The sequence below is a fragment of the Symphalangus syndactylus genome, chromosome 17 (assembly GCF_028878055.3).
Source record: "Symphalangus syndactylus isolate Jambi chromosome 17, NHGRI_mSymSyn1-v2.1_pri, whole genome shotgun sequence".
NCBI lineage: Eukaryota > Metazoa > Chordata > Mammalia > Primates > Hylobatidae > Symphalangus > Symphalangus syndactylus.
Window position 1 is genome coordinate 35,613,361 of NC_072439.2, and position 15,364 is coordinate 35,628,724.

A 15,364-nucleotide genomic window follows, 5' to 3' on the forward strand; every position below is an offset into this window, starting at 1 on the left:
GATGTCAATCTTCAAACAGACGAGACTGGACTCCCAGGGACGGAATAGGTGGAGTCAGCCTAGAGACTAAGGGCTGAATGGACAAGTGATCAGCTCAAGAAGCCACTGGTCTCAAGGGAAAGGGGTACTGCTGCCTTTACTCAATAGGGCTGCTAATCCTCTACACCCTAAATGAGATGAAAGAAAGACTGGGGTGGAGGCGAGAGAGGGGAGGAGAAGGGTAGAGGCAAGACCCTGGAAGCACAGTCTATACTAATTATATACTAAGACATAATATTGGAATTAGAGCAGAGAGAATTGCTCCAGATCTCAGAAAGAATTGCCAACTGAGAAAAACCTAAACATCACATTGATTTTGCCACAGTGCTTCTCTATTAGACATGAACCAAGGGCATTAACTGAGCACCTCCTTTGGGCCTGGCACTACGCTGGGTAGTGGATGAGTGGCCCCAGTCAAGACTACAGAGCCAGGATGCCTAGAGGCAAAGGAGACAGGCAGGAATTGGAAGGATGGCTGTAATGACAGAACAGTAGGGGAGGGGCATCTGGGTGTTTGATTTATGTCTGCTCCAACAGTCCTAAGCTGTCTTCCCCCTGCCTCAAGCTGGGATTTTCCCAGATGTGCATCTGCTTGAGGGAAAGAAGGGCGGCACAGGGGGAGGGTCTCCATGTCCTTGCATCTGGTCCCAAGAGCAATCCCTTCTCCTTTCTCTCTGTGCTGTTCACTGCATGCTGGGTAGAGGGTGGGAGGCTGGGGGAAATGCCAGGGCCCCCAGATAATCACCAGGTAATGAAAAGAACTGGCCCAGGGCTGGGGGGGAATGCAGAAGATGCCGAGTTGGGGCTGTAAATCTCCCTGGGAGAAGGGGGTACAGAATGGGGGACCCTGACAGTTGGAGCCCATCCAGGTGATTTCGCATGAAGTATCTGAACCTTGAGGGGTGGGAGGGGGGAAGATGAGAGGCAGGCAGGGGTGTGAGCCACAGAGAGGAGAAGACGCTGAAAGAGACAGGGAGAAGAGAAGCAAAAAGGAGAGATGGAAGGGAGGGCAAGAGATGGGAAGAGAGACGCGAAGAGCGATGGGGAGGCAGCCAAACGAGACAGATGGGAGGGGAGGTGGATGGAGAGACTAAAAGGCACACACAGTGAAACTCATAAAGACGTGATGGTATGAGAGACCCTCCGAGACTGAGGGAGGGAAGCGGGGAGGGAGAGAGAAGGGCTGATGGTGGACACAGTCCTAGAAAAACTCAGACCAAAAAATATCTGGAGTCAAGGATATAGAGAGAATGCCGACAGACAGACAGACAGACCTGCCTGACAGAGATGAGGGTGACAGAGGCAAAGAAGGAACAAAGAAAACAGGGTTGCAGTGAAAAGGGGGGAGGGAGTGAGACAAAGAGAGAGAAGGAGGCAAGTGTAGAGCAGGAGGAGGGAGTGAGGCCAGGGAGGGGGATATATATTTTCTTTATGATCCTCTTCAATCTCACTCAGCTCGCTGCTGAGCTGCTTCCCCTCTCAGGTGCTGCTTGGTGGCAGATGTGCCCAGAAAGCTGATACGGTGAGGCTGCTGCCAGAGCCCCCAGGCTCTCTCCCAGAGCCAACCTGGGGGGCTCACAGAGACCCCTACATGGACATGACAACCCAACCTGCCTTCCTGTCCCCAAAATGCTGCAGTCCAGAGAGGCCTGAAGCCCAGCTCTTAATTTTTCAGAGCTAATGCAGCCTGGCACAACCAGTAGAAGGGGAAGTGGGGCAGAGGAGGAGGAGAAATAGAGGCAGGCAGGCAAGGGAGGCACATTCTGGGGAGGGTGCTGGGGACAGTCTTTGATCAGGGGTCAAGGGGAGAGGAGTAAAGAGAGGTAAGGACTGAGGAGAGATCTGCATTTGAGAATGAAATTAGCAGCATGCAAAGGATAAGGGAGATAAGACACCAGTGACGCCCATTACTTTGGGGTCAACAATGTAGACACCTACTGAGAAGCCATGACCGATGCCTTCAAGCAACTCTCTACTAACAGACCCCACAAATATATACATGAAACCCATGAAAGGAGAAACTGAGGCATAGAGTAGAGATCCTGAGACCAGTGAATGTGCATGAATCTAGGTTTTCAGGGACCAGAGATAGAGTAACCAGCCAAGTTTCTGAAGACCTAAGACTTAGCATGACAACCTGGACCCTGCCTTTTTTCCCTAAGCTTTCTTGAGGCTCAGGAAGTAGCTGAGCTCTGCAAAGACCAGCTCCCCCAGCTCCCCTCAGGGCCGGGGAAGACCCTAAGAACATTAACCCAGGCAATCTGAAGGGAAATTGTCCCCACTCCTTCCCTCCCAGCCTCATGCAAGGTCCAAGAGGCCAGATGTCCCAGGATAGCCAGAGCCTAAGGAGTCTGCTTAGCAGCAGGAAGAACTTTATCACAGCTTATTTGGGCCTCCCAGAGGCAAATTGAAAGGCTGCGAGGAAACAACTGAGGTCTCTACCTATTCCTACACCCATCCCATAGGGGTATGGGTAGAAGGCCAGGGGACAGAATCAGAAGGACTTCACAACCTAGGAGAAAAGGAGAAAAGCCAGTACCCAGGCAACAGCTAGGTCAGTCAGTAGCTGAAAGACCCCCAAGGCAGCTGTAGATCTCTGTTCCTGGCCTGAGTCTCTCAAGCCGGCAACCGGGAAGCTCTGCAATACCAGAGGGGGCCGCTAGGGAGTGCTCGCCAACAGCCAGGCTCCAGAAAGGAAGCAGCCGGCCAAGCCAAGAAGACCGGAAGGCAATCGATCAGAGTCGCCCTGGCAACCGGGCTGAGCCCGAGACGGACAGCACGTCGATAATGAAATCATCGTTAAATGACTTCAAGCCCTAATTAATAATCCAGGCCAACCGAGGCCATGCCTGACTGGGGTCGGGGGAGGGGATGTCATTGTTGGGGAGCACTGGAAGCTTCTGGACAATTAATCAATTAATCCACTCACTCAATAATTGGCTCCTTTGTCCTCTGCCATGCCCCCTCCCCCACCTCATCCACCTCTGACTGTGGAGAGGGGAAGAAGAGATGTGGGGCTAATAGTTTCCAAGGGCCACAGTTCCTCCCTCTCCCTTCCTTTTTTCCACACATCTGTTTCCTGAGCCAGCTCACAAAAGCTTCCCTAAGTCAGGACTTCCCTGCGCTCTTCTACAGGACCTACGAAACAGTGAACATTTCAGGACCCGGAGTCCCCTGCTATCCAGGTACCTCCCCAGATCCCCTGCTCCCTACCCCACTTCCTCCCATCTAATCCCCCCTCCCCAGTACACACAGACACACACACACACACGCACATCACTGACCCACAGCCCACTCTGACTCTGACTGAGGAAAGAGCACCAAACAATGAATCATGAGAGTTAGCTAAATCCCAGCCACACCAGCTCACCACTTACATACATAACCTTGGGCAGGTTACCTGCCCTGTCCAAGGCCTCCATTTCCTCATCTGAAACCTGAAGGAGGCCAAGTGCAGTGGCTCACATCTGTGATCCCAGCACTTTGGGAGGCCGAGGCAGGAGGATCACCTGAGCCCAGCAGTTCAAGACCTAGCCTGGGCAACATAGCAAGACCCCCATCTCTATTTAAAATAAAACCTCAAGGGATCCAACTGATTTCCAAGGCTCCTTCCTGTGGTATCATCTATTATTACAATAATCGGCCCTGGATCATTTCCCACTCCTCTCTACTCCGTTCCCTTACTTTGGGGAGGTAAGAGGGAGATTGTAAGGAGTTCCAGGTCCTCATTTAGCAGGTGCTTCATCTCCAAAGAACTCACCTCGAGAGCCAGAAAAGGGGATGGTAGAAGAGTACCTGAAGGGAAGGCTCCCCCAGCCCATCCCCCACCTGGCCCGTCCTTCTGGCCCTTGCCACCCACCTTGCTTATTGCTCTCCACAACCCCCAGCAGGAAATGAAAAGGGTACAGGAAATTGCACTTTAAATCCCCTAGCTCCTGGCTCCCTCCACCAAGCCAGGGAGCTGGGGGCAGGCTAACTTCACAGACCAGGCTTTCTCTGTTTGTAATTAGTAAGACACTTAGGAGGAGAAGGGGGTCCCCGCAAAAAGAGCCCCTCTCTCCAAAACAGCTAATCAGGTTATCCAAAAAAGTGGTGCTAGGGAAAGCAAATGGGATTTGCAGAGAAGGAAGAACCAGAGGATCTTGGGCAAGATAAAGACAGCTGGTGAGACATGGACTGGATAGGCAGGTGGTAGCCTCCTTTCTGGGAGAGGTGATTTATAGCACCACCTGAGGCCAGGAGAAATGGTGTGCAGCCAAAGGCTGGGATGGGCAAAGAGCATAGAGAGGGGACCCTCCAGAGACGCCCTGCAGAGAGGACCAGGAAGCAAAACCCACCAGGTCCATCCCACCCCTGTGGACACTTAAGAGGTTAATAAAGTTCAGAATGTTCAGGGCTTATGTGTAATTAAAGCCAGGAGCTGGGTCATTCCATTTCTTCAAGTTCCATCTTTTACTTTCCCCTCCCCGACATACACACATCTTTTACAAAAGACATTGAACCAGATCCTGGACTTTAGATAATACCTCCACTAAAGAGGAGGGCTTACTGTCAGCAAAAGAAATGTAGAATAGACTTTAGAAAGGATTTCCTTTGAGTTAGGGTTGGTAAATGCTAGGGCAAATGAAATGATATAGAATCTCCAACAACACATTTCCTACCACACACACACACACACACACACACACACCCCAAACGGGAAAAGGAAAGCCGTCTCTCAACTGCTATTCTTTTTCTGGGGGATTGGCCTCCAGGTGATGTGTCCCACATCATGGGACAAAAAAGCCTCTCTAAACATTAGGAAAATAACTCCCATCCCACCCTTCACCCCATGAGGAAGATGATTGTTTCCCTCCCCAGATCTTGGCAAATGCCCTGCTCAAGGATCGCATAGCATGTGGTTAAGAGCCCTGCATGCAGCTTGGTGGCTTCTCCCCAAGCCCTCCCTCTCCTGTTTTATCTTAACCTCTCTGCGCCTCGTGTCCATTCTTTGGACGCACCCTATGAACCCGGTCCTGGAGAGAGGGAAGGAGTGCAAAGGCAGGAGAGGACAGGGTCTTGCTCTCTGGGATGTGAGAAGCAAGACACAAAAGACAAGAAACCGAAGCAGAGAAAAAAAATTCAGCATATAAATCGGTAGAGTGTAAACAGATCCTTTTAGTGCTGAAACATGCATAGGAGAGTGAAAACAGAGATTGAAAGTATGAAGCAAGATCAGAGGGAAGTAAATGCCAGGTTGAGAGGCTGGAGAGAGTGCAAAGGGGTTGGGAGGAGGAAGACTGATGTCCCTAGCAGGTATGAAGAGAATAAGCTGGGATGATATCAAAGAGGAAGATGATTTTTAAAGCCTAATAAACTGAGATTCAACTGTACACAGTTCTTTTTGCATAAATCTCATTTTATTCCCAGTAACAAGCCACGGGAGCAAGTATTAGTGTTGTCATTTTATAGATAATAAAATAAAGACACAGAGAGGTTAAGTAACTTGCCTCAGGTCACGGAACTGGTAAGTAGCCAGGAATCAAGTTGCTGCATTCTGATGCCAACTCCTGCTGGTTCTGTCCTGGGAAGCAGCCAATTTTAAAGCCTGATTGCACAGGGAGAGATTAACCCCCATCTCCCCTACCCAGGGCAAAAAATCTGCTTCCTCATGCCCTTTTCAGCCTGTTCTGCCTGGGAGATCTCGATCAAGTTGGTTAACTTGTGTAGCCTCATCTGTGAAATGGGAAAGTAATATCGAACCCTTTGAAGGTGAAAGTCTAGGCTAGATAATTTATTGAAGATTTTTTAGCTTTAAAATGAATAATTCAATCCATGAAAGGAGTGAGTAAAGGAGATAGCCAGAAAAGAGGTCTGAAGCCTTCTATCTTCCCATTACCCATCCCCGTCCCCAGCTCTATCTCCTCCCTCTTTCTGTTTGGGGACCTCCGGAGGCCTCTCTCCACATTTCATAGCCTGAGCAGCTGTCTCCACCTAGCCATGGTTCACTAGCCCGTGAAATCCAGACTCATTCATCTTCATGCCCCACGAGGACATACCAGGGCCCAGGAAGTCAGCCTGGCTTCCTAGCATCTTGCCTACCCAGCCCAGGGTCACGGTAGAGCTACAACAGCAGGACATTTTACGTTGCTGTCCTATACCTCCACCACCACTGCTACCCTATCCCAGGTGTCTTCAAGAACATCTCAGCCCAGGCTCTCTGCTGCAGCCCAGCAAACCTGCCCTCCCAAGCCCTGCATCCTCCCCGCCTCGGTCTCCTCAGTACACATTCCCCAACACACACACACATACACACACACACCCCTATGTATTCCTTCCCTATCTGCCTCCAAGGTTCACATTAGCCATCCCTTACCCCAAGATAATGCACTTCACTGATGAGAGCTCTAACTTGCTAGTTCCCTTCTTTCAGTTTTGCTGCTCCCTGCTAACCAAATGAATACCATTCTCCCTATCCTCTAGGGACCCTCCTAGACTTCCTTCAGATCTTCCTCCATCCTTTCTTATTTGGTCATTCCCAGTCTCCCCAATGCCAGAGTCACAGGACTTGTTCCAGTTGCTCCTGACCAACTCGACTGATAAGCCTTTGTTGAGGGCGTGCCCAGAGCTCCATGCCTCTTGGCTGGTCTTGACGACCAGCCTCATCTTACCATGAGCCTAGGAGTTCCGACAGGGCAGGATTTGTGCTCCTCCCTCTAGATCTCCCCTCAGTGCCCAACACAATGGGCAGCACACACAGGGGAAGGTGTGCGACTCGCTGATTCTGCTTCTTAGGAGTCAGGAGGGAACTAGGGAAAGAAACTCAAGCAGAGACAGAATTCCAGGCCCACACTTTGCAATTTGCCTTTAAAAATCTCAAAGCACGTGTGTGTGTGTGTGTCAGATGTATAGATGGGAGAGAAGTATGATGGTATGAGGTTCTAGGAGTCTGGTTCCTGCCTTGGTGCAGGAGTCTTGGGCGAGCTGGACTCCTAGATCCACTGCAGCCCCCAAGAGGACAGAGTCCCATGACTCTGCAGCTCTAAGAGGGCAGCCATACAGCTGAGGCAGGACTAATGCAGGTTGACGTGTCCCTTAGGTTTTAATTTGCTCAGTCCAGTGTGCCAGACCACATGGTTTCCTTTGTTCTGCAGTTCAGTTCAATCCCGGTCGTCCCTTCTTGTACACACTCAACAGCACTTCTTGCAATCAGAGCCTAGTGCATTTGTTAGGTTGAACCATTTGCAATTTCTGATATTCAATTTTGGGGGGCCTATAAAGTCTGTGACTTTGGTTTTTCTCTCCTCAAAACACTTTAAGAAAACTCCAGGCTAGGGAGAGGAGCAGATTAAGGAAAGGCAGAAGGGAAGGGCTAATAGACTAAGTCCCATGTGCCAAGCATGTTACACTCGTTATCACGGCGCTAATTCCCACAACATGAAGCACCTAAAATTATTTCCTACATTTTACAGCTGAGCAAGCCCAGGTTAAGACTCACATGGTGAGGCCCAGGGCTGGGATTCAAACTTAGCCACAGACCCACAGCCACCTAGAACCAGGGAAGTCCTGGCAGAGCTGGAGGGCCAGCAAGCAATGTCTGCAGCTTCGCAAAAAAGGGAGAGAAGGAAACGAGCCAAACTCGACTTCGCTGGTTGGATCGGTCCAGAATAGCCCCAATTAGTAGGGTGCGGGAGCAATGCCCAACCTGAAACCCGAGGGTAGACGGCCCAAAGGAAGAACCCAGGCAGAAAGAGACAGACGGCAGGGAGAGGCCTGGAAGGCGGCGGCGGCAGCGGGCAGAGGGGCGAGCGGAGGGGACCTTGGAGGGGAGCCCAAGGGGTGTGTAGGCAGCGCCGGCGGGCAGCGAGGAGCCCGGCTGTAGAGTCTACCACGCTCGGCATCCGGGGTGGGCGGTGCAGGGCGGAGAAAGTCCAGGAGAAAGTCTGACAACCACGGGGAGAGGGGGAGGGAGAGACCCTGTGGAAGAGAGACGGAGACTGCGGCAAAAAGAGGAAAGGAGGGTTGCGGGCACCGAGGGGGAGCTGGAGTCAGCCGCAAGGAGAGAGGGAGCGGGGGAGGAAAAGAGGCGGGAGAGAGACCCTAAAAAGCAACCTAGACGCTCCAGCCGGCCGCTCTGGTGTGGGGAGGGAGCGTCATCTCAAGGACACTGAAAAAGTCAGGTGGATGGTGCAGAAATGCGGGAGCCGCGGCCCTGGGCGGGCGGGCACCGGCCCGCTGCCCTCGCCCTGGGACGCCCCCGCTCCGCACCCTGCAGGCCCGGATCGCACCCCCACCCCCAACCCCACTCCCGGCCCAGCCAGTGCTCGGCGCTGGCATGAAATTGGCTGCAGCCGTAATGAGTCCGCGCCGCGCGGAGGAGGCTGAGGGCCCGCCAGGGAGCCCTGCGCGCCTCGTTTAGCTTGTTTATTGTTCAGGCCTAATTAAAACGTTCCACCGCGCTGCATTTACATCCGCCCCCCGCTAATGAATTCTCGGCCGCCGGGCGATTTCGGAAACTGCCGCGGGCCGGAAGGGGGGTGGGAGGCGACGGGGCTGGGGAAAGAGTGAAGGAGAGGACACCCACGCACACCCCTTTCCACAGCCAAACGAGCCATTACATATCTGGCGATTGGCTCCGAGGTCCGAGTGAGACCCCCGAGCCCCAGCGCCCCCAACCCCTGCAGGCGTTGGGAGGTGCGGAAGGCCGGGCAGCAGGGCTCAGAGGAGGGGCGGCGGGAGGGAGGCCAGGAGCGAGTGTGTGTGTGTCCTGTGCGTGCGGAGGCCTGTGGGTCAGGAGGGTATTGCACGTGGGCACACCTGCTCCGTGAAGCGTGTCCGCGGAGCAGCCTGTGTGCGCAAGAGTGAGTGTGTGCGTCTGTGTGTGTGTGTGAGTGTCCGTCCCTTTGGCTGTTCATGTCCCTTTCTCCTCCGCAGGGGGAGTCGGCGCCGGGCTTACAATGTTCCTGTTTCTCCCGCCGTAGCTGTTTTCCGTTTTGCTGTTTACCTCCTTGTCACGACCTCAGCGAGGGCAGATGGAGCCAGTGGAGGGAGAGAGACAGACGGCAATGCTTGGGTAGCCAGGGCTCCCTGCCGGCCCCACTTCTCCTGCAGACACGAGCACGCACACACACACACACACACACGCAAAACACACATGCTGCCCTTCGCCACACGTAGCCAAATAAAATACACAAAAAGCAACTGAGATACCATTCGCACATGACCACATGGAAACACACAAATGAACAAATGCGTTCAGGCATAGATAGCCACATGCCAGTCACACAGATGGATAGACAAGAGCCTGGGGTACAAAGCCACATGGCACAAAGCCACCTGGATGTATATGCCCCTACACACGCACACAGAAAAAAACATGCAAACTTAAGTACACACCTATCCAGACAAGTGTGAGTGCACAAACACACACACTCACACACTCTACCTGACACGTTAGTGCATCCCCATTGGGCCCCAGTTTCTCTCAGCAAAGTCAGATCACCCAGCCTGACTTCAAAACCTGCCCCCTTCCATTCCCCTTCAGGCTGGTTCCTGAATCCAGCTCGTTGCTCCAGGCTAGCAAAGCTGTCCCCAGCCTCATTTATGGTTTGCTCACCTACCTCAGCACTATCAGCCAGAGGTACTCCTGCTCTTCTCCTAATGTATTCCATGCCCTGTTGGGTTTCTCTTTGCACACCTCTCTAACTCCCCCACTCCTAGCAGCCTTCCCTGATGAACTAACTGGCTTGGATTCTGAATTTGCCCTAGTCATTTGCACTTGTTGATCTTTGCTGTGGTGAATGTCAACGGGGTAACTTTGCACCTATAAACATAATGTTGGCAGGGAGGAGGACTGTAAGATCCCTAAGGCCAGCACCACTGTGCCCAAGATCATCAGATGCCAGGCCTTATCCCTCCAGTGCCAGGTTGTGAATGCTCCTGGGAGCATTACTGCTCGGTTTTAACAAACAGACAGAAAAATGAAATTGGCCCTCAAGCAGCCACTGGAAGATCTCCTTCTGTCATATCTTGCAAGGTTCCCCTTCAGGATGGCCTTTCAGAGCCACTTTAGAGGACGGCACACCCTCCTCTATGTCTTCCCATTTTCACCTTCTTTTTAACTGGATATACTGCTCCCCAGCTGGGTCCTCACCTGATTCTCCAGCCTTGATTCCTAACACTTAGGCTGTTTTCAAAAATTAGATCTACCCCTAAAGGATACAAATTTGCCTCTGGTGCAGATGCTCAGAGCTATACTGCAGGCTCTAAAGGTGATCCCCAAAGAGAAATTGCCAGGAATGACCCAGGCACCTGCAGCAGCTGCTGAAACCTGCTATGTTAAAGGAGATAGCATGCATTGGAATAGGTTCTTTGTACTTAAAGAAAATGACAAGGTCACCCTAAAAAAGAAAAAGAAAGAAAAACTCATTGATTGCCTCCCCAACTCACTGCAGGGTTGTTTCATCAGGTAAACATGATGCTGGGTTGATTCCAGCCCAGCATCTCCAGGTAGATAGGTGCCCTGCCTGCTTTCCCTCCCTATTTCCCCTTAGTCTGCCTCCCTCTCAACAGCCCCCTCTCTCTCCATGCCCCTCTCGCCCTCCTGCAGTTAGAGGCACCCTCTGCTCCCTGTCTTTTATACACACACACACACACACACACACGCACACTTCTTGCCTCCATCATATTTCTTTCTCCACCTCTGTCTTTCTCTGACTGTCCTCTGCCAATTTCTCCACTCCCTTTTTCAATATCGTTTTCTCTCCCTCTGATCTCTGCTGGGGCTCTGCCATTCTTTTTCTTTCTCAGTCTTTCTCTAACTTCCATCTTTCTTCTGTTCTCTCCCCCACACCCCACCATAACTGCTCCAAGTGGTCCATGCAGAGGGAGGGTGTGTGGCTGTCTGGTTCAGCACCAGACAACTCTGGCATTTTGAAGAGCTTGGAATTGCCAGGTTCCTGCTCACACACACACAACACACACACACACATACAAACTCACACATATGGGCCTCCCCACCCACCTGAGTCCCAGGCCCTGGAAGGCCAGCAGAGCCCTCAACCCAGAATCCCCATCTCACTGCCTCCCCACCATCGCTCTCATTTCCTTTCTCCTTGGAAACCCATCTTCTCCCTCCCCTTCTCTGCTTCTCTCAGTCTACTGATACACTTCTGGTATATTATCGGCCCTGGCCCTGGCCCTGGGTCAGTGTGCCTTTGGCTCAGGGTACATGGCTTTCAGTTTCTCCCTGGGCCTGGGACCTTCTCATGCCTCTGTGTCCGTGGCTGCTCTGCTATGGCTGGTTTCTGGGTGGCTCTGTCCTTGTGTGAGTCTTCGATCTTTCTGTCTGCTCTCTGGATGCTCCTCTGTCTTGGTTCTGTCCTGTCTCTAGGTCTGTCTCTCCTCTGTCTTTCCCTTTCCACTCGGCAGTGTCTCTGCTCCCTCTGTCCGTCTCTCTTCATCTCCAGAGTGCTGGGAACCACTGTGCCTTATGGGTCCCACTCTGTCCATCTTGGCTTGAATTTACTGGGTCTTTCTGTCCCTGTCTGTGTGTCCGTCGTCTCCCCCCTTCTCTGCCTCTTTTCCTGCCCCGCAGTGATGGGGATGGAGTTGTGGGGGCGCTGGCGCGGAGGGCTTGGAGAGGGAAGGGGGCGGGCGGCCCTTTGTGTGGAAGATTGACGGCCCGCGGCACAGCCTCCGCAGCGCTGATTAGGATGCAGTGCGGGCTCCGACTGCAGCATTCTCCTCCTCATCGAACATTCTCCACACTCCAAATGGAGATCCCCTCCCTGCCTGCTCCCCTGGCCTCTTGGGATAGTATGGCTTACCCCTGCCCCCAACCCAGTTCCTCCACTGGGAGCCACTGGAAATTCTGGGAGGGCACCCAAGGGCCCCCTCTCCCACCCAGATATCTACGTGTCTTGTACATTCTAAGAGAGGAGAGGTGGGAAGCCGACTGGAGGAGCTTTACTGGAAGGGGATGTGGGAAGGTCACAAACTGCTTGAGAGAGTTGTCTCCGCATCCCCAGCCCAGCAGCACCTTGCATCCCTCAGACACACATGGAGCAACAAGTGCAGGGAGATGTGGCAGGTCTCAAAACACAGGAAGGGGAGCAGGAAATAGGTGGCGTGCCTCTTTTATCCCCTCATAGCACCTGTAGACCTACCCTGTACATAGTAAGTCCCCAGTAAAATGGTCAGCTCCTATTTTATCAGTTCTCCCCAAATCAGTGCCTAAATCAGTGGAACTCAATTCCTTTTAATATACCTCCTGACCCACCACCCCCAGTAACTCAGTATCTGGCCCCTGGATAATATCCCCAGCCACACCTTCCAAGCACCCCAGTAATCATCAGATCCCAGCTCCAAATCCCAGTCATTCCAACCACGACTCCTCCAGCATCTGCCTTGTGTCCCTGCCCCTTCCTCTTCCTCTCCCTCCCTTGCCCACCCCCACGCAGCTTGGCCCACTGGGTTTCTCCCCCAAAGACAGGCAATCACTAATGAGCATTGAGTGCAGGGAGGGGAGGGCCAAGGGCAGCCTGGTGGGTGGGAGGGGATTCCAGAGCTAGCAAATAACGAGCCCTGTCAGCATCTGTCAAATATGCCATCTCCCTCCATCATCCCTGCCTCCTGCCTCCTGGCTCCTGCCAATCCATCTCCCTGCGAACACTGACGGACTGCGCTCAAGTGCAACTGCCAAGAAGCCCAGATGCACAATGCGTGGTCTACTCCAGATCCATTTTCTCCAGGAATGTCACCAGACCCTGATTTTAAAACTCTGAGCGACCCTAGGAATACAGGGCTGTAGGATGAAACCCAAAGAGGAAGAAGAGAAATTGCCCGCTGTTCAATCTCAGCCCCTTGTCTCCACTATCCACTTTCCAAAACCAGAACTTAAAACTTCAGGCAAAGGTATGGAGTGTTAAATCTCTGGAAGACCTTCCCAGCTTTGAAGAGGTTGTGGATGCCTCCAAAACTAGGGAAACTGTTGGGGGAAAGCTGCGGCTAGAAACCCAAGATCTCTTCTTGTAATATACGCAGTTTCCACCAGGGGGCGAGGAACGCGGCTCTGCGGAGGAGCGGAATCTTAGCAGCGACCTGCGAAGGGCTCAGCGGCCACAGGAGGGCGGCAGAGAACAGCGCTCCCTACAGATCCAGACATCGGCCCTGGGTGCTGTCTGGAATCCAGGCAAGGCCAGGCTGGGCTGCCCTAGGCTGGGGACATCTTTAGCTCAAGCAAGAACTCATGAATTTCTGAATTCAGGAATCCTTGCATCCCTTCTCAAGCTCTCTAGTCCCTGAAATGCCATCACCCTCCTCAGCCTCCCTTCCATTTCTCATTCTCCTAGCACTGGGGCTTGTGGCACAGAAGGACCCTGTGGCTTTTCCTTCATGGTATAGCAGATGATAGCCACGCTCCTCTGTGACATTCCCTAGGGTCCCAGCTGATAACTGGAGCCAGAACCAGAACCCACGACTTCTTGGTTCTCAGCGCAGGGGTCTTCCCATTGTGTCAGCTGCAGCTCCTGAAATAAAACCATACCCTACAGGCCACAACCAGACAGCATCTCAAATCCCGGGCTTAAACAATCAATGCCAAACCTACTGTGTTCCATATGTTTACATATGGAACTGGTGCATACAAGACTGTTAACCCAGGACACAGATGTGTGCTGTAGCTACCTGGCTGTGCACCCCTCATCCTCAGGTACCTGGCCCTCTGTCCCTTCTCTTCCTACTTTCTGAACTGCAAAAGAAGCTTCTCTTCATTTATAATTTGGGCTTTTCACTGGAGTTCCAGAAACTCCTCGAAGCTGTAGACACAGAAGCCCTTTCCCAGTTCTAACCTTGGTCCATCTTACCACAGCCCTTTATAGCTGGAGGAGAGGGCCTGCACGTGATCTTCAGCTCTCTCTTCCCAGGCATCCCCTCACCTGGTCCCATCACTGCTTCTTGCCTCTCCTGTCCCTCTGCTGACCAACCCATGCCTCCTCCAGATTCTTCTTGCTGCCACTGGTTCTCCTTTCATCTCAAAAGCTGAGCCACCCAGGGAGGTAGGCATAGAAAAGAGAAAGGAAGAAAAGTAGGAGGGATTGGGAAGAAAATCTGTCTACAAGCCAGAAGAGGACTCTGTCCCTGCCCCCTTTACTCTCTGCTGGTAAGTTCTACTTAGAGTCTGACCTCAGTCCTCTGGCTAGTCCTCACTTTATCTACTCTCCTTGAAGCTAAAGAGCTAGAGAAGCTGAGAGTAAATGAGGAGAAATGGATCCAACTGTGTCGGGGGTATATGTGCAAGCTTGTGGACTGATGGCCTGAGTGTATGTATACACTTGCAGCACACACCACCCCTTCCACATTGCCCCCCCCCCACACACACGTATTCCATGCCATCCCCAATCTAGGATTCCTCCTATAAAACAAGAGGAGAAAAACATCCCAACCTCTCAAACACCTTATTCTAACTTTCATCCTCCAGGGGAAACCTAAAAAGACAACACCCTCCCCCTCTGTTTCCCCCCTTCCCATGTCCTTGTCCACTCTGGTTTTTGAGATTTCTTCTTAAACCCCGTGGGGTGCAGCCCCTACACACCTTCTCCAGAATCCAGGAGGCACTAGAGCCTCCTCCCTGCAAAGGACTGAGACAAACGCCAATCACGTCGGGGCCTCTTGCAGTGCCCATTCTGCTATGAATTCCCAAGGTCAAAACCATTCTGGTGTTATTAAAAACATAAATGTTGCATACCAGGCAGCAGGGGGAAAAATTATAAGGCAGACAGATGAGAGAGAGACAGAGGGGCCAGTAATTGTCTTCGTCTTCCCCGAGTCAAGCTCCACAGGGCTGGAGCCGCACACAGAACATTGCTTTTTAATTTAACTCAGTAAGGTCAGCAGCAGCAAATGAGGCAGGGGAGGAATGGCACCTCAGAGAGAGGGCACCGGGGCCTGCAGAGCCGGGGCTCCTGGCCAAGATCTCCAAGAAGTGCCAGGGGAAGCAGAGAGAGAATGGCAGGGAGGATTCGGTGACCCTTGGCTCACCAGAGAAGGGAGCTGGACTGAGGGGGAGTGATATAGGAGCTCCAAGAATCATTATAAGAGCTTCTGAGAGCCTGGGATTTAAGTGGAAAGAAAGAAACAGGCTTCAGAGGGACTCTTAAGTGAGACCAGAAGGCCTGATAGAGACAAATATCCCCATCTTCACTCTCCCCAGTACCCACTCTACAGAGGAGAATAACAAGGCTCGTGGTTGGAACTCAGAAGTTCCCCTTTCCCCCAGTACCTATGAATCCTGGAGCCCAAGTGGAGAGAATTCTCCAGTGAGGTGGGCCACTCTGTCACATCCCCT

General features: G+C 52.4%; 2 long non-coding RNA genes across 3 annotated transcripts in view; one reads left to right on the forward strand and one right to left on the reverse strand.

The window, feature by feature from the left end:
* Positions 1 to 8,889, reverse strand: part of LOC134733045 (uncharacterized) — a 132,780-nt gene extending 123,891 nt beyond the window's left edge. The window contains exon 1 of one of the 2 annotated variants that reach the window (XR_010116632.1): positions 8,836 to 8,889. This is a non-coding gene — a long non-coding RNA (uncharacterized lncRNA). Of the gene's footprint in view, positions 1 to 3,799; positions 3,936 to 8,835 lie in introns of those variants that run through there. The other variant, XR_010116633.1, reaches the window with a different exon arrangement.
* Positions 2,919 to 13,581, forward strand: LOC134733047 (uncharacterized). The gene is made up of 3 exons (XR_010116635.1): positions 2,919 to 3,224; positions 9,000 to 9,658; positions 13,073 to 13,581. It is a non-coding gene; the product is annotated as an uncharacterized lncRNA (long non-coding RNA).
* Positions 13,582 to 15,364: the final 1,783 nt, after the last annotated feature.